The following is a 19791-nucleotide window of genomic DNA, read 5'->3' on the forward strand; positions in this document are numbered from 1 at the left end:
TTGAAATCTATCCCAAAAAGGATATCTTACATTGAAGGTGCTACCGTGCACACGCTACCGTGCAGATAGAAGTCTGATTCTGTGATTAAACCTCTACCTGTCACACAGCGCAAAAAAAAACAGGCCTCACATCTCTATTCAACCAAATCTGTACTGTTTTAGCTGGTCAAGTTATTTGTAGTGACCGTAAAAGCACACTTTTTGTTCCGGGTTGAAAAACTATTCCCAAATTTGCCATTCTCAAAATTGTGGTGAACGGGAACAATGAGGAAAACATCTAATAAGGGACGCGGACGTGGACATGGTCGTGGTGGTGTTAGTGGACCCTCTGGTGCTGGGAGAGGACGTGGCCGTTCTGCCACAGCCAAGCCACACGTCCTAGTGAACCAACTACCTCAGGTCCCAGTAGCCAGCAGAATTTACAGCGATATTTGGTGGGGCCCAATGCCGTTCCAAGGATGGTAAGGCCTGAGCAGGTACAGGCATTAGTCAATTGGGTGGCCGACAGTGGATCCAGCACGTTCACATTATCTCCCACCCAGTCTTCTGCAGAAAGCGCACAGATGGCGCATGAAAACCAAGCCCATCGGTCTGTCACATCACCCCCATGCATATCAGGGAAACTGTCTGAGCCTCAAGTTATGCAGCAGTCTCTTATGCTGTTTGAAGACTCTGCTGCCAGGGTTTCCCAAGGGCATCCACCTAGCCCTTCCCCAGGGGTGGAAGAGATAGAATACACTAACGCACAACCACTTATTTTTCCTGATGATGAGGACATGGGAATACCACCTCAGCACGTCTCTGATGATGACGAAACACAGGTGCCAACTGCTGCGTCTTTCTGCAGTGTGCAGACTGAACAGGAGGTCGGAAGACGATGCAGGGGACGATGAGGTCCTAGACCCCACATGGAATGAAGGTCGTGCCACTGACTTTCACAGTTCGGAGGAAGAGGCAGTGGTGAGACCGAGCCAACAGCGTAGCAAAAGAGGGAGCAGTGGGCAAAATCAGAACACACGCCGCCAAGAGACTCCGCCTGCTACTGACCGCCGCCATCTGGGACCGAGCACCCCAAAGGCAGCTTCAAGGAGTTCCCTGGCATGGCACTTCTTCAAACAATGTGCTGACGACAAGACCCGAGTGGTTTGCACGCTGTGCCATCAGAGCCTGAAGCGAGGCATTAACGTTCTGAACCTTAGCACAACCTGCATGACCAGGCACCTGCATGCAAAGCATGAACTTCAGCTGAGTAAACACCTTAAAAACAAGGAAGTCACTCAGGCTCCCCCTGCTACCTCTTCTGCTGCTGCCGCCTCGGCCTCTTCTGCTGCTGCCGCCGCCTCGGCCTCTTCTGCTGCTGCTGCCGCCGCTTCGGCCTCTTCCTCTTCCTCTGGAGGAACGTTGGCACCTGCCGCCCAGCAAACATTGGATGTACCACCAACACCACCACCTGCGTCACCAAGCATCTCAACCATGTCACGGTCACAACCAGACAGTTGAGAAGCTTTTACAGGAGCTTTCCAGATCCTCCTCCTTGAGTTTCTTTGTTTTGGTTAAGTTCCTCATCTCGTTAGTCTATCTCAGCTGTCATGCAGTTGGACTGATTGCTTCCCTTTAAGTTCCTCCCCAATATGCAGAGGTGTGCGGCTTATACAACTTCCTGGAGTGTGTGTGCATGCTGTTTCTATTCCTCAGTCCTCTGCAAGATAAGTGCTGTTCCTTTATTTGTGATTTTCTGTCTGCTGGATTTTCAGGTGACCCTGACTCCCTCCGTGTCTGGTGTAGGGAGCCGGTGGTCGTGTCCCCTCACTATTGTAGGGTCTTCAGGTATTAGATAGCCGAGGTACGTGGATATGCGCTTATCCACCTTTGGGGTGTTCGCATAGGCTGAGCAATTAGGGAGAGTGGCAGGTCTCATGTAGGGGTCTCCCTTTTGTTCCTTAGTTGTGGATCCAGTGAGTCATATATTGTATTGCATTGTCTTGTTTCCTGTACACCATCCGTGACATTATAAGCCGCCAAAACCGTCTCAAGCATGGATCCGGTTTCACTTTTGGCTGAGCGCTTCCAGGGTCTTTCATTGGAGGTAGCTGATCTCCGTAAGACTTTTTCTCAGTTTCAAGTGACCGGTTCAGCTTGCGTTCATGGAGTTTGTTCTGAGCCTAAGATCTCGCTCCCGGATACGTTCTCCGGGGGTAGTGAGTATTTTGTGCATTTTAGAGAGGCTTGCAAACTCCATTTTTGCCTTCTTCCCTATTCCTCTGGTGATGAAGAACGGAGGGTGGGGATCATTATATCGCTGCTCAGGGGTAACGCTCAATCCTGGGCCTTTTCGCTGCCAGAGGGGGCACGGCCCCTCCGTTCAGTGGATGAATTCTTTTTAGCCCTGGGTCAGATATATGATGATCCGGATCGTATTGCTCTGGCTGAGTCTAGACTACGTCTGTTATGCCAGGGTAAACAATCCGCAGAGATATACTGCTCAGAATTTCGGAGATGGGCAGCTGATACTGGTTGGAATGATGCTGCACTCCGAAGTAAATTTTGCCATGGTCTTTCAGAGGGATTGAAAGATGCATTTGCCTTTCATGAGAGACCTACCTCCTTGGATTCTGCTATGTCTCAGGCTGTTCGTATTGACAGGCGTCTTAGAGAGAGAGAGGAGATCTCTCCTTCCTGTCATACTCAGTCCCGGGACAGTGCAGCGGTCTCTTTCTGTGCGCAGGGGTCTCAGTCGCTGTCACCCCCTTCTGAGCAGGAGCCCATGCAGCTGGGGTTGATTGCCTCTGACAATAGAAGATTCAGCCCGCATGGGAGGGTTTGTTTTTGCTGTGGAGGTATAAATCATTTGGCAAATGTTTGTCCCTCTAGGAGATTCAGGCAGTCTTCTGGGAGTAATAAAGAAACAAAAAGGAAAAAATCTTTTAAAAATGTTCCGTCTGTTACTATTGGCAGGGTTGAGGCGGAAATTGAAGGTTGCTTGTAGTTCCCGTTTTGTCCTGCCTGCTAGGGTGGTGCTAGAGAGCAAGAGCATTTTTTGTGAGATTTTTGTGGATAGTGGAGCAGCTGTCAATCTCATTGATAATCAATTTGCAATAACTCATGGTTTCCAGGTATGCACTTTGGGAAAGGATATTCCTGTTTTTGCTATTGATTCCGCTCCACTTTCTCAGAAATCATTAAAGGGCATAGTTCACAATATTCGTTTAATTGTGAGTGATGCTCATGTTGAGGATGTGTCATGTTTCGTCCTTAGCGGTTTGCCTACTCCTCTAGTGTTGGGGCTACCCTGGCTCACTAAACATAACCCCACCATTGATTGGCAAGCGAGGCAAATAAATGGTTGGAGTGATTTTTGCAGAGAGAATTGCCTCATGACATCTGTTTCTGAGGTTTCTACTAAGACTGTACCACCTTTCCTCTCTGAATTTTCGGATGTCTTCTCTAAGAGTGGAGTTCAGGATTTGCACCCGCACAATCCCAGGCGCCAAACTGCCTAAATCTCGTTTATACAATCTTTCCCACCCTGAGAGGGTCGCTATGCGTGCTTATATCTCTGAGAGTCTGAGAAAAGGACACATACGACCCTCGAAGTCACCTGTTGCCGCTGGTTTTTTCTTTGTTAAGAAAAAAGATGGTTCTTTAAGACCTTGTCTGGATTTCAGGGAGCTGAACAGTATCACTATTCGTGACCCTTATCCGCTTCCTCTGATACCGGACCTGTTTAACCAGGTTGTTGGGGCTAAAATCTTTTCCAAATTAGACCTAAGGGTCAGGGTCAGAGAAGGAGATGAATGGAAGACGGCTTTCAATACCCCTGAGGGCCATTTTGAGAATTTGGTTATGCCTTTTGGTTTGATGAATGCCCCAGCCGTTTTTCAGCATTTCGTGAACAGCATTTTTTATCATTTAATGGGAAAATTTGTATTAGTGTATTTGGATGACATTTAGATTTTTTCTCCTGATTTCAAGACTCATAAGGAACACTTACGTCAGGTCTTGCTCATCCTGCGGGAGAATAAATTATACGCGAAACTGGAGAAATGTATGTTTGCGGTTCCAGAAATTCAATTTCTGGGGTTTCTTCTCTCCGCTTCTGGTTTTCGCATGGACCCCGAGAAGGTCCGCGCTGTGCTTGAGTGGGAGCTTCCTGAGAATCAGAAGGCGCTGATGCGTTTTTTGGGCTTTGCCAATTATTACAGGAAATTTATTTTGAATTATTCCTCTGTTGTTAAACCACTCACTGATATGACCAGAAAGGGGGTAGATTTTTCTTCCTGGTCGGTAGAGGCGCGTAAGGCCTTTTCTAATATCAAGGAGAGTTTTGCTTCCGCTCCCATCCTGGTACAACCTGATATTTCGTTACCCTTCATAGTTGAGGTTGATGCTTCTGAGGTAGGGGTGGGTGCGGTTTTGTCTAAGGGTTCCTCTCCTGCCAAATGGCAACCATGTGCCTTTTTCTCAAAGAAACTCTCCTCCGCAGAGAGAAATTATGATGTGGGAGATAGGGAATTGTTGGCCATCAAGTTGGCTTTTGAGGAATGGCGCCATTGGCTAGAGGAAGCCAGACACCCTATTACCGTGTTTACTGACCATAAAAATCTGGCCTACTTGGAGTCAGCCAAGCGTCTGAACCCGAGACAGGCCAGATGGTCTTTGTTCTTTTCAAGGTTTAATTTTGTTGTCACGTTCCGCCCTGGGGTTAAGAATGTGAAGGCAGATGCCCTGTCACGTTGTTTTCCGGGAGGTGGGAATTTTGAAGACCCGGGTCCCATTTTGGCTGAAGGTGTGGTGGTCTCTGCTTTTTTTCCTGAATTGGAGGCAGAGGTGCAGGCAGCCCAGTCAGAGGCTCCTGATCTTTGTCCTCCTGGGAGGTTGTTTGTGCCTCTCGCTTTGAGACACAAAATTTTTAAGGAACACCACGATACGGTCCTTTCTGGGCACCCGGGGGCAAGAGCCACTCTGGATCTCATCGCTCGGAGATTCTGGTGGCCTGCGCTTCGTAAGTCGGTTGAGGGTTTTGTGGCAGCTTGCGAGACTTGCGCTCGTGCCAAAGTCCCTCATTCACGGCCATCAGGTCCTCTCCTTCCCTTACCCATTCCTTCCCGTCCTTGGACACATCTGTCCATGGACTTCATAACGGACTTGCCTCGTTCCTTGGGAAAGACTGTGATTCTGGTGGTGGTGGACCGTTTTAGCAAAATGGTGCATTTTATCCCTTTTCCTGGTTTGCCCAATGCTAAGACGCTGGCGCAGGCATTTATTGACCACATTGTCAAATTGCATGGTATTCCTTCAGACATAGTCTCTGATAGGGGCACTCAGTTTGTTTCCAGATTCTGGAAGGCTTTCTGTTCTCGCTTGGGGGTTCGGTTGTCATTCTCTTCTGCTTTCCACCCGCAGTCGAATGGCTAGACAGAGCGCGTCAATCAGAATCTGGAGACATATCTGCGCTGTTTTGTGGTGGAGAATCAGGAGGATTGGTGTTCTTTTTTGTCCCTTGCTGAGTTTGCTTTAAATAACCGTCGTCAGAAGTCCTCTGATAAGTCACCATTTTTTGGTGCATATGGGTTTCTTCCGCAGTTTGGGACTTTCTCGGGAGAGGGGTCTTCTGGTTTAACTGATGAGGACAGATTCTCCTCGTCTTTGTCATCTATTTGGCAAAAGATTCAGGATAATCTAAAGAGCATGAGTGAGAGATATAAGCGTGTGGCGGATAAGAGACGTGTGCCTGGTCTGGACCTGAATGTTGGTGATCTGGTGTGGTTGTCTACCAAGAATATCAAATTGAAGGTTCCCTCCTGGAAGTTGGGTCTTAGGTTTATTGGGCCTTACAAGATCCTGTCTGTCATCAATCCTGTTGCCTACCGTCTTGATCTTCCTCAAACTTGGAAGATCCATAATGTTTTTCATAAGTCCTTATTGAAACCTTATGTTCAACCTATTGTACCCTCGCCTTTGCCTCCTCCTCCGATTATGGTTGATGGAAATCTTGAATTTCAGGTCTCTAGGATTGTGGATTCTTGTCTTGTCCGCGGTTCCCTCCAGTACCTCGTTCATTGGGAGGGTTATGGTCCTGAGGAGAGGATGTGGGTCCCAGTGATGGACATTAAGGCCACTCGTCTCATCAGGGCTTTCCATAGGTCCCATCCTGAGAAGGTGGGCCCTGAGTGTCCTGAGTCCACTCGTAGAGGGAGGGGTACTGTCACAACCAGACAGTTGAGAAACTTTTACAGGAGCTTTCCAGATCCTCCTCCTTGAGTTTCTTTGTTTTGGTTAAGTTCCTCATCTCGTTAGTCTATCTCAGCTGTCATGCAGTTGGACTGATTGCTTCCGTTTAAGTTCCTCCCCAATATGCAGTAGTGTGCGGCTTATACAACTTCCTGGAGTGTGTGTGCATGCTGTTTCTATTCCTCAGTCCTCTGCAAGATAAGTGCTGTTCCTTTATTTGTGATTTTCTGTCTGCTGGATTTTCAGGTGACCCTGACTCCCTTCGTGTAGAAAAGAAGATGGCTTCGGCAGCATTCCGCAATATCAAAAATACTTTAATCGTACCTCCAGACACAAATGGCAACGAACGTTTCGACTGTACACCAGTCTTTGTCAAGCCTAATGACACAGAATCTGATAGGCATATATATACCCCCCTCACATAAAATACACACCCGGTTACATCATTGGTGCAAATCACTGCACAATAAGATACACATGTTCATACTTTAACTCACAGCTGACGACATGTCCATCGAACTCGTGTAGTTCTCCTCGGCGTTCCCTTATCTGCAATGCGCAGCCGCGTCTCAATCCATTTACAACCCGGAAGTATCATGCGTCGCCATGGCACCCGGCGGCGCACGTGTCTCTAGCCAATGAGCTGCCAGAGGCCCCCACTGACGTCACAGACTGCGCGTCCACCCCGCAACACTCACCCAAGAGCGCACACCCGTGCGTCAATGGCGTGGGTCACATGAGGTACGCAGCCAATAACAACACCGCGCAAGCACCGGCGCCATGACAACGATGACGCCACGGTCAACGCTGCTTACAATGAAGTAAATATGTGCTATCCGTATCCAAAGTGAACTGATCTGTGCACTATATAGACAACACAGATAATTGCCTGATTATAAAGGGACATCAAACCGGACTGCACATATTCATAATCATAACAGACATAGAGCAAATACATATCATAGCAAGTACAGATAGCAATATGAACAGTGTATCCCATGTATACATCACATATAGACCATCATCATAGCACTTTGACATATAGATTGGGGACTGATCCCCCGGGGATGCGCTACATATAGGTTAAAATCATGATGTCCCTATACTGAGAGGACAAAACAATGACAAATATCAATCGATGGATGAGACATTGAACTCTAGATTCAAACCAAAAGGTTGAAGGGACCTAAGGGTATGGATCCATTTAAGTTCCTTTTTTCTACAGAAAAGATTAGCACCAATGAGGAATGGTTCGAAGTGACTCAGAGGGAGGTTTTTTGCAACACCAGAGGCCAGGTACAAATGTGGCCAGACAGGGCCCACTACTGGAGGACGAGGAGGACGAGGATGAGGAGGATGAGGATGAAGCATGTTCACAGCGGGGTGGCACCCAAAGCAGCTCGGGCCCATCACTGGTGCGTGGCTGGGGGGAAACACAGGACGATGACGATACGCCTCCCACAGAGGACAGCTTGTCCTTACCTCTGGGCAGCCTGGCACACATGAGCGACTACATGCTGCAGTGCCTGCACAACGACAGCAGAGTTGCCCACATTTTAACGTGTGCGGACTACTGGGTTGCCACCCTGCTGGATCCCCGGTACAAAGACAATGTGCCCACCTTACTTCCTACACTGGAGCGTGATAGGAAGATGCGCGAGTACAAGCGCACATTGGTAGACGCGCTACTGAGAGCATTCCCAAATGTCACAGGGGAACCAGTGGAAGCCCAAGGTGAAGGCAGAGGAGGAGCAAGAGGTCGCCAACGCAGCTGTGTCACGGCCAACTCCTTTGAGGGCAGGGTTAGCATGGCAGAGATGTGGAAAAGTTTTGTCAACACGCCACAGCTAACTGCACCACCACCTGATACGGAACGTGTTAGCAGGAGGCAACATTTCACTAACATGGTGGAACAGTACCTGTGCACACCCCTCAACGTACTGACTGATGGTTCGGCCCCATTCAACTTCTGGGTCTCCAAATTGTCCACGTGGCCAGAGCTAGTCTTTTATGCCTTGGAGGTGCTGGCCTGCCCGGCGGCCAGCGTTTTGTCTGAACGTGTATTCAGCACGGCAGGGGGCGTCATTACAGACAAACGCAGCCGCCTGTCTACAGCCAATGTGGACAAGCTGACGTTCATAAAAATGAACCAGGCATGGATCCCACAGGACCTGTCCATCCCTTGTGCAGATTAGATATTAACTACCTCCCCTTAACAATATATTATTCTACTCCAGGGCACTTCCTCATTCAATACTATTTTTATTTTCATTTTACCATTATATTGCGGGGCAACCCAAAGTTGAATGAACCTCTCCTCTGTCTGGGTGCCGGGGCCTAAATGTGTGACAGTGGCCTGTTCCAGTGGTGGGTGACGTGAAGCCTGATTCTCTGCTATGACATGAATACAGATTCTGTGCTGACATAAGGCCAGATTCTCTGTTACGGGACCTCTCTCCTCTGCCTGGGTGCCTGGGCCTAAATGTGTGACAGTGGCCTGTTCCAGTGGTGGGTGACGTGAAGCCTGATTCTCTGCTATGACATGAAGACAGATTCTGTGCTGACATAAGGCCAGATTCTCTGTTACAGGACCTCTCTCCTCTGCCTGGGTGCCTGGGCCTAAATGTGTGACAGTGGCCTGTTCCAGTGGTGGGTGACGTGAAGCCTGATTCTCTGCTATGACATGAAGACAGATTCTGTGCTGACATAAGGCCAGATTCTATGTTACGGGACCTCTCTCCTCTGCCTGGGTGCCTGGGCCTAAATGTGTGACAGTGGCCTGTTCCAGTGGTGGGTGACATGAAGCCAGATTCTCTGCTATGGCATGAAGAGACTGATTCTCTGCTGACATGAAGCCAGATTCTTTGCTATGGCATGAAGAGACTGATTCTCTGCTGACGTGAAGCCAGATTCTCTGCTATGGGACCTCTGTTCAATTGATATTGGGTCATTTTTATTTTTTTTATTTTTATTTTAATTCATTTTCCTATCCACATTTGTTTGCAGGGGATTTACCTACATGTTGCTGCCTTTTGCAGCCCTCTAGCTCTTTCCTGGGCTGTTTTACAGCCTTTTTAGTGCCCAAAAGTTCGGGTCCCCATTGAATTCAATGGGGTTCGGGACGAAGTTCGGGTCGGGTTCGGATCCCGAACCCGAACGTTTCCAGGAAGTTCAGCCGAACTTCTCGAACCCGAACATCCAGGTGTTCGCTCAACTCTAATTATTAGGAACAACTGTTCTATTTCTCATTAATGCAATTATCTAGTCAACCAATCACATGGCAGTTGCTTCAATGCATTTAGGGGTGTGGTCCTGGTCAAGACAATCTCCTGAACTCCAAACTGAATGTCAGAATGGGAAAGAAAGGTGATTTAAGCAATTTTGAGCGTGGCATGGTTGTTGGTGCCAGACGGGCCGGTCTGAGTATTTTACAATCTGCTCAGTTACTGGGATTTTCACGCACAACCATTTCTAGGGTTTACAAAGAATGGTGTGAAAAGGGACAAACATCCAGTATGCGGCAGTCCTGTGGGCAAAAATGCCTTGTGGATGCTAGAGGTCAGAGGAGAATGGGCCGACTGATTCAAGCTGATAGAAGAGCAACGTTGACTGAAATAACCACTCGTTACAACGGAGGTATGCAGCAAAGCATTTGTGAAGCCACAACACACAGAACCTTGAGGCGGATGGGCTACAACAGCAGAAGACCCCACCGGGTATCACTCATCTCCACTACAAATAGGAAAAAGAGGCTACAATTTGCACGAGCTCACCAAAATTGGACTGTTGAAGACTGGAAAAATGTTGCCTGGTCTGATGAGTCTCGATTTCTGTTGAGACATACAAATGGTAGAGTCAGAATTTGGCGTAAACAGAATGAGAACATGTATCGATCCTCTGATGGCTACTTCCAGCAGGATAATGCACCATGTCACAAAGCTCGAATCATTTCAAATTGGTTTCTTGAACATGACAATGAGTTCACTGTACTAAAATGGCCCCCACAGTCACCAGATCTCAACCTAATAAAGCATCTTTGGGATGTGGTTGAACGGGAGCTTCGTGCCCTGGATGTGTATCCCTCAAATCTCCATCAACTGCAAGATGCTATCTTATCAATATGTGCCAACATTTCTAAAGAATGCTATCAGCACCTTGTTGAATCAATGCCACGTAGAATTAAGGCAGTTCTGAAGGCAAAAGGGGGTCCAACATCGTATTAGTATGGTGTTCCTAATAATTCTTTAGGTGAGTGTATAATACATATAGTTAGTGGGGGATAGTCAGTGTAGGTTAGATCGTGATATAGTGTAGCTGATAATTTCCAGTGCAGGGTGTTAGGTAGTGTGATAGGTTCTGCTGTCCATACATGCATGCTACAGACATAGTGATGTGATGTCACAAGTTCACAACAATACTTAGCGCACCAATCAGTAATATGTATTCAGACCTGCTAAAATGTGAAGTTACACGTATTGTGCAAAAATATGCGCATCATTAATTGCCGATTTGCGCAATCGCAAATATATTGGAGCACTCTATCTGCATATAAAGATATTGTAATGTTCTGCCGTCCCAACCATTTTCTCCGGTCTCAGGAAACTTCTAGCAGCTTGAAAAATGTAGCAACAGTGACTCACGCCTGTATGCACACGGAATACGTGCATATCACATTGCCGATTTTCGCAATCAAGAAAATAATCGTAAATTCTTGAATTTGCGAATATATATCGAATATTTGTCCAAATGTTTGCGAAATATCGCAAATTCGAATATTGCCACTGCTGCTCATCACTAATTCAAACGTGTCTGCTCTAGTACTGCAAGCCTTTGAACGATACATAAATGCAGGATCCGCAGGATTATGCTGTGTAGGCACATAGTTCCACTGTTTAGGACAAGTGGATCTCCTGATCCTTAGCACCTGATTGCAAACGTAGAAATAAAAGTGTCTGGTTTCATTGCAAATATATCCTAGGATTACCTTGCTGTCTGTGTAAAAGTCGACTTCCTTGATTTCCAGGTTCATTCCTGTTGTTATAAGCTCAGCCAACTCCACTGCAAGCACAGCAGCGCTAAGCTCTAGTCTGGGAATCGTATGTTCGCGGAGTGGTGCCAGTTTGGTCAGGCTCATGACAAATCCTATATGGCATTGTCTTTGATGTCTATGGTCAATAGGTATGCTACGGCTGCAATCGCCTTGACTGAAGTGTCACAGAAGATATACAGTCTTTGCATCTTGACTTCAATTGATGGCACGGAAGCATAGGGTCATGCCACGTGAAAGCTGGTCAAACCTTCAAGAGATTTCTTCCAACCTGTCCACAGATCCTTTTGATCCGCGGGAAGCGGATCATCCCAATCAGATGTCTTTGTGGTGAATTCTCTTATCATAATTTTACCTTGGATGGTAACAGGCACTACGAATCCCAGAGGATCATATAAGCTGTTTATGGTGGAAATGACTCCTCTGAGTGTGAAGGGCTTTTCTTCCTTGCTGATTTGGAAGGTGAATGTGTCTGCTTTTAACCCATTAAGGAGATGGCCATATTTCACCTTACCCCTTAAGGACTTAGGACGTACCGGTACGCCATGTTTGCCGAGTCCTTAAGGACCCATGACGTACCGGTACGTCCTAACTTTAAAACTACATTTCTGCGCGGCAGGGGTTAATCGGAACAGGATGTCCGCTGAAATCATTCAGCGGGCATCCTGTCACAACGCCGGTGGGGGTCATGTGACCCCCCTCATCGGCGATTGCAGCAAACCGCAGGTCAATTCAGACCTTCGGTTTGCTGCGTTTCCGGTCCATTCGGGTCTCTGGTGACCCGATGAACCGGAAGAGAACAGAATCACAGTCCGAGCATTTGGGGGCGGTGCTGCTGTCCTTGGTGCTGGCGGTGCTGTCCTTGGTGCTGATTGGGGCGGGGAGAGAGGCAAGAGATTCAAACTCCTGGTGCTCCTCTCTCCCCTCCTCTTCCTGCTGCTGCTCCTGCACCGTCCTGCACCAGCTCCTGCGATCGCCCCGTCGGCACCCATCACCCTCCAGGTAGGTTAGGGTCAGTGAGGGAGAGGCGCGATTAGGCAGGGATAGAAGGGAGAGTTAGTTAGGGGGAAAAAAAAAAAAAACTTTATCTGATTTATTGTTTCTGGTGGTTGGGGTCCACAGCACTTAGCTGTGAGACCCTAGACCCACCCAGGAGTGCTGCCACTTGCCCCCCCCCCACCGCCCTGGTGCTCGTACTGGTTTTCCGGCCCACCAAATAAGCCTACTGGAGCCCCCTACCGGTGAAGTTAGCTGGTGTCCCCCAGTGGATTTGGAGCTCGAGATTCCGGATTTTGTTGGCAACCCAGGAATCCAGGTTCCCACAGTGGGCTTCACTAAAATGGACTTTTTTAGTTTTTTTTTAGTGACCCATTTGTGAATCTGATGGTGGAGCAGACGAACCTGTACGCCCAACAGTTCGTTGCTCCGCACCCGGGCTCCTTTTTGGCTAGAACCAGTGGCTGGACGCCGGTCAGTGCAGCCAAGATGAGGACGTTTTGGGGCCTCGTGCTGCACATGGGTCTAGTGCAAAAACCCAGTGTCAGGCAATACTGGAGTGGGGATGTCCTCTACCAGACCCCACTCTACAGTATGGCCATGACACGCCCCCGGTTTGAGGCCATCCGGAAATGCCTGCATTATGCAGATAATGCAGCATGTCCCCCCCGAGGTGATCCTGCCTATGACCGTCTATAAGATACGGCCAGTCATCAATCACTTTGGGGCCAAATATGCCCAGGCCTACATACCTGGAAGGGAGGTCGCGGTTGATGAGTCTCTCATTGCGTTCAAGGGGAGACTCAGTTTCCGCCAATACATTCCCACTAAGCGGGCGAGGTATGGCGTGAAAATGTACAAAATTTGTGAGAGTACCTCAGGGTACACTTACAAATTTCGTGTGTACGAGATTCCCATATTGAACCCCCAGAATGTCCCCCCACTCTGGGTGTTAGCGGGAAACTCGTGTGGGATTTTATGCACCCACTGCTAGACTGTCCACAATCCACGGTAACAGCATCAACCCTGTCCCTGTGCAAGGTACCGCGGCAACGGTCCTCAAGCCTGATTGTATTGTCGACTACAATCGGTATATGGGAGGCGTTGATCTCTCTGATCAAGTCCTCAAGCCATATAATGCCATGCGCAAAACCCGGACATGGTACAAAAAAGTTGCGGTCTACTTGGTACAGGTTGCCTTGTACAACGCTTTTGTACTGTCCCGAAGCTCTGGCAGCACAGGAACATTCCTCCAATTCTATGAGGCAGTCCTCAAGGACCTGATTTTTTTAGACCGGGAAAGAGCAGGCCGGAGTACCTCGGGAATTGGAGGTGCCCGGATCGTCCCTGGCCAACATTTTCCAGGTGTGGTCCCCCATACTGGAAAGAAGGGACGGTCCCTAACAAAGTGCAGAGTGTTTCACGGGAGGGGGATAAGGAAGGACACCACCACTCAGTGTGACACTTGTCCCGATCATCCGGGCCTCTGCGTTATCCATTGCTTCAGGGAGTATCACACTTCCATGGAGTACTACATTTTTATAATCCCCAACAGTTCCCTAGAGAACATAAAAAACTATGTCTCTCAGACTTTGGAGACACGGAAACAATTTTTTTTCCCAAAAATATTAGCTTTAGTGCAGGCATCCTCAAACTGCGGCCCTCCAGATGTTGTAAAACTATAACTCCCAGCATGCCCAGACAACCTACAGCTATCAGCAGGGCATGGTTTACAACATCTAGAGGGCATCAGTTTGAGGATGCCTGCTTAGTGTCTCCAAAATCTGAGAGCTATACATATTGGGCATCGCCGTGTCCGTAAAAATCTTCTCTATAAAAATAACATTTAACCCAACCCCCCCCGGATGAACAGCGTTAAAAAATAAATAAAAAAAAGTGTAAAAAAAAAGCCATTTTTTGTCACCTAACATCACAAAAAGTGTAATAGCGAGCGATCAAAATGTGATATGCACCCCAAATTAGTGCCATTAAAACCGCCATCTCATCCCGCAAAAAATGAACCCCTACATTAGATAGTCGCCCAACAAAAAAAAAAAAAAAAAAACTGTAGTTCCCAGGTTATGGAGATACTAAAATATTTTTTTTTGTTCCTAAAATGATATAGTGTAAAATCGAAATAAATTTTAAAATGTAGACATATTAGGTATTGCCGCGTCCGTAAGAATCTTCCCTATAAAAATAACATTTGTCCAAACCCCTCGGATGAACAGCGTTAAAAATATAAAATAAAAACAGTGCCAAAACGGTGCCCATTTTTTGGGCAAAATTTCCATTTGAATCCTTTTTTTCCGGTAATAAAGCAAGGGTTAACAGCCAAACAAAACTAAATATTTATTGCCCTGATTCTGTAGTTTTCAGAAACACCCCATATGTGGTCGTAAATGGCTATATAGCCACACAACAGGGCATAGAACGAAGAGAACGCCATATGGTTTCTGGAAGGCAGATTTTGATGGACTGGTTTATTTACACCATGTCCCATTAGAAGCCCCCCTGATGTAGCCTAGACTAGAAACTCCAAAAAAGTGACCCCATCTAAGAAACTACACCCCTCAAGGTATTCAAAAGTTACTTTACAAACTTTGTTAACCCTTTAGGTGTTCCACAAAACTAAATAGCAAATGTAGAAACAATTTTTGAATTTAATTTTTTTGTTACCTTGCCTCAAAAAAGTTTAATATAGAGCAACCAAAAATCATATTTACCCTAAAATAGTCCCAAAACAACAACCAACTTATCCCATAGTTTCCTAGATGGGGTCATTTTTATGGAGTTTCTACTCTAGGGGTGCATCAGGGGGGCTTGAAAGGGTACATGGTGTAAATAAACCAGTACAGCAAAATCTGCCTTCCAAAAACCATATGGCGTTCCCCTTCTATGTTCTGCCGTTTAGCCAAATAGTAGTTTACGACCACATATGGCGTGTTTTTACAAACTACAGAATCAGAACAACCCATATTGAATTTGGTTTGGCTGTTAACCCAATTTTTCCAGTAATAAAGTAAGGGTTAAAATGGAAAGTTTTCCAAAAAATAGAAATTCCAAAATTGTTTCTCGATCTGCTATTAACTCTTGTGGAACACCTAAAGGGTTAACAAAGTTTTTAAACACAGTTTTGGATACCTTGTGGGGTGTACTTTCTTAGATGGAGTCACTTTTTTAGAATTTCTATTCTAGGGGAGCAACGGGGGGCTTGAAATGGGACATGGTATAAACAAAACCAGTCCTGCAAAATCTGCCTTCCAAAACCCATATGGCGTTCCCCTCCTTCTTTGTCCTCCCGTTTGGCCAAACAGTAGTTTAGGACCACATATGGGGTGTTTTTGCAAACTACAGAATCAGGGCAACCCATATTGAGTTTTGTTTGTCTGTTAACACTTACTTTATTACTGGAAAAAATGGATTAAAATGGAAAATATTCCAAAAAATCAAAATTCTAAAATTGTTTCTCCATCTGCCATTAACTCTTGTGGAACACCTAAAGGGTTAACAAAGTTTGTAAACCCAGTTTTGAATACCATGAGGGGTATACTTTCTTAGAAGGAGTCACTTTTTTGGAATTTCTATTCTAGGGGTGCAACGGGGGGCTTGAAATGGGACATGGTATAAACAAAACCAGTCCTGCAAAATCTGCCTTGAAAAAACCATATGACGTTCTCCTCCTTCTATGTCCTCCTGTTTGGCCAAACAGTAGTTTAGGACCACATATGGGGTGTATCTGCAAACTACAGAATCAAGGCAAGTTTGGCAGTTAACCCTTGCTTTGTTCCTGGAAAAAATAGATTATATTTGAAAATTTTCCTAAAAAAATCAAAATTCTTAAATTTTATGTCCATTTGCCCTGAAGTCTTGAGGAAGACCTAAAGGTTTAACAAAGTTTGTAAAATTTGTTTTGAATATGTTGTGGGGTGTAGTTTCATTTTTGGCTGGTTTCTATTACGTAAGCCTCACAAAGTGACTTTAGATCTGGACTGGTCCAATAAAAAAGGGATTTGGAAAATTTCTGAAAAATTTCAAAATTTGCTTCTAAACTTCTAAGCTATGTAACATCCCCAAAAAATAAAATATCATTCCTAAAATGATCCAAACATGAAGTAGACATATGAGGAATGTAATGTCATCACAATTTTTGGAGGTATTACTATGTATTACAGAAGTAGAGAAACTGAAACTTTGAAATTTGCTAAATTTTCCCAATTTTTGGTAAATTTTTTATTTTTTTATGCAAAAAAATTTACTTTTTTTGACCCAATTTTAGGAGTGTCATGAAGTACAATATGTGACGAAAAAACACTCATGTTTGGATCATTTTGGGAATGCCATTGTCACGACTGTAAGTGAGCAACTAGAGCATACACAGAAAATAGAGCCACTGACCGGACCCAAACTAGGGAGGATAAAGGGTGACCCCTGTCAGACCCTCAAAGCTTTCCCTATGCTGCTAAGCACATACCCGGATCCTAATGGTGGAACGAGGCATGCCCGCGTACCTAAGACTGATGACCACTGTAACCCCTACAATAGTGGAAGGGGCACGGCCACCGGTGCCCTGCTCAGTATATGGAGGGAACCGTGGTCGCCTCGGATCCGGTCAGAAAACAAACAGATACACTACAATGTCTGCACACTTAGCTGAAGGTGCTGCGGCAGCAGAGAAGACGGATCCAAAGACAGGTGGCAATATCCGGAGTACTTGCTGCAGCAGAACAAAGGTCCAGTGAAAAGATAGCATACAAGTGAAGATACTCAAGCAAGAGCTACAACTCAAATGAGAAATATAATCCACACTCTACAAAAGGAGGAGGGGTGATTTAAAGGCAGAGAAATCAAACATAGGAGGAACAGCTGGAAGGAAGGAAACAGAAAGTAATGACCTCATCCCAGGGGCGGAGAAACAGAGCAGTGAGAACTCCTCCAAGCTCTGGTAGTGACATCATCACAGGGGTGGAGAAACAGAGCTGTGAGAACGTCTCAAAGCTCTGGTAGTGACAGCCATTTTATTTTTTGGGAATGTTACAAGTCTTAGAAGTTTAGAAGCAAATCTTGAAATTTTTCAGAAAATTTCTAAAACCCACTTTTTCGGGACCAGTTCAGGTCTGAAGTCACTTTGTGAGGCTTACATAATAGAAACCACCCAAAAATGACCCCATTTTACAAACTACACTCCTCAAGATATTCAAAACTGATTTTACTAACTTTTTTAACCCTTTAGGTGTTCCACAAGAATTAATGGAAAGTAGAGTTAAAATTTCAAAATTTCACTTTTTTAGAAGATTTTCCATTTGAATCAATTTTTTCCAGTTACAAAGCAAGGGTTAACAGCCAAACAAAACACAATATTTATGGCCCTGATTCTGTAGTTTACAGAAACAACCCATATGTGGTCGTTACCTGCTGTACGGGCACACGGCAGGGCGCAGAAGGAAAGGAATGCCATACGGTTTTTGGAAGGCAGATTTTGCTGGACTGGCTTTTTGACACCATGTCCCATTTGAAGCCCCCCTCATGCACCCCTAGAGTAGAAACTCCAAAAAAGTGACCCCATTTTAAAAACTACACCCTCAAGGTATTCAAAACTGATTTTATAAACTTTGTTAACCCTTTCGGTGTTCCACAAGAATTTAATGGAAAATAGAGATGAAATTTCAGAATTTCACTTTTTTGGCAGATTTTCCATTTTTATATTTTTTTCCAGTTACAAAGCAAGGGTTCCTTTTTTATTTATTTATGCAAGTTTTACACAATGATTTCATTTTTTAAACAAAAAAAAATCATGTTTTAGTGTCTCCATAGTCTGAGAGCCATAGTTTTTTCTGTTTTTGTGCGATTATCTTGGGTAGGGTATGATTTTTGTGGGATGAGATGACTGTTTGATTGGCACTATTTGGGTGTGTATGACTTTTTAATCGCTTGCTATTACACTTTTTGTGATGTAAGGTGACAAAAAATTGCTTTTTTATACCTTTTTTTTACTGTATTCATCTGAGGGGTTAGGTCATGTGATATTTTTATAGAGCAGGTTATTACGGATGCAGAAATACCTAATATGTCTACTTTTTATTTATTTATGTAAGTTTTACACAATGATTTCATTTTTGAAACAAAAAAAAATCATTTTTCAGTGTCTCCATAGTCTGAGAGACATCGTTTTTTCAGTTTTTGGGCGATTAACTTGGGTAGGGTATGATTTTTGTGGGATGAGATGACGGTTTGATTGGTACTATTTGGGGGGGCATATGCCTTTTTGATCGCTTGGTGTTGCACTTTGAGTGATGTAAGGAGACAAAAAAAATTAAGTTTTTTTAGCACAGTTTTTATTTTAATTGTTTGACGGTATTCATCTGAAGGGTTACGTCATGTGGTATTTTTATAGAGCCAGTCGTTACGGACGTGGCAATACCTAATACTGTATGCATACTTTTTTATTTATTTTTTACACAATAATATAATTTTTAACAAAAAACTAAATAATGTTTTAGTGTCTCCATATTCTGAGAGCCATAGTTTTTTTTTAGTTTTCAGGCGATTTATCTCAGGTAAGGTCTAATTTTTTCCAGGATGAGATGAAGGTTTGATTGGCACTTTTTTGGGGTATGAATGACTTTTTGATCGCTTGCTATTACACTTTTTGTGATGTAAGGTGCCAAAAAATCTTTTTTTTTACACCGTTTTTATATTTTTTTTTTATGGTGTTCATCTGAGGGGTTAGGTCATGTGGTATTTTTATAGGGCAGGTTCTCACGGACACGGCGATAACTAACATGTATACTTTTTTTATTTACTTAAGTTTTACACAATACCAGCATTTTTTGAAACAAAAAAAATGATATTTTAGTGTCTCCCTATTCTGTGCCATTTTTTTTTTTTTTTGGGAGGCGATTGTCTTAGGTAGTGGCTCATTTTTTGCGGGATGAGGTGACTGTTAGATTGGTACTATTTTTGGGGGCATACGCCTTTTTGATCACTTGGTGTTGCACTTTTTGTGATGTAAGGTGACAAAAATGGCTTTTCTTTACACCGTTTTTTTTTTTTTTATGGTATTTATCAGACAGGGTGGATCATGTGATATATTAATATAGCCGGTCATTATGGATGCGGCAATACCTAATATGTGTGTTTTTGCTTTCTTTCTGTTTTTTATTATAAAATAAAGGGAAAGGGGTGCTTTTTTTTCTTTTTTTTTACTTTATTAATTTTATTTCTTTATTAATTTTATTGAAAACATAAAAAAAAAAAAAAAATTCTTTACTTTATTTCTGATGTTAACTTTTGCGGGTCTGATCCCCTCTGCAATGCATTACAATACATCTGTATTGTAATGCATTGCCTGTCAGTATATGAACCTGAGTCATACACTAACAGGTTGCCTAGGAGACCCAGCCTGAGGCTCCCGTAGAAGGCAGTTCCCGATGCCGTGCAAGACATTGGGCAGCCTCTGCACAGCATCAGGCTGCCTTCTGAGACATTGAGTCCCCGCCACAGCAGTGCGGGGACTC

Source organism: Bufo bufo, chromosome 3 (genome assembly GCF_905171765.1).
Source record: "Bufo bufo chromosome 3, aBufBuf1.1, whole genome shotgun sequence".
In the NCBI taxonomy this organism is placed as follows: Eukaryota; Metazoa; Chordata; class Amphibia; order Anura; family Bufonidae; genus Bufo; species Bufo bufo.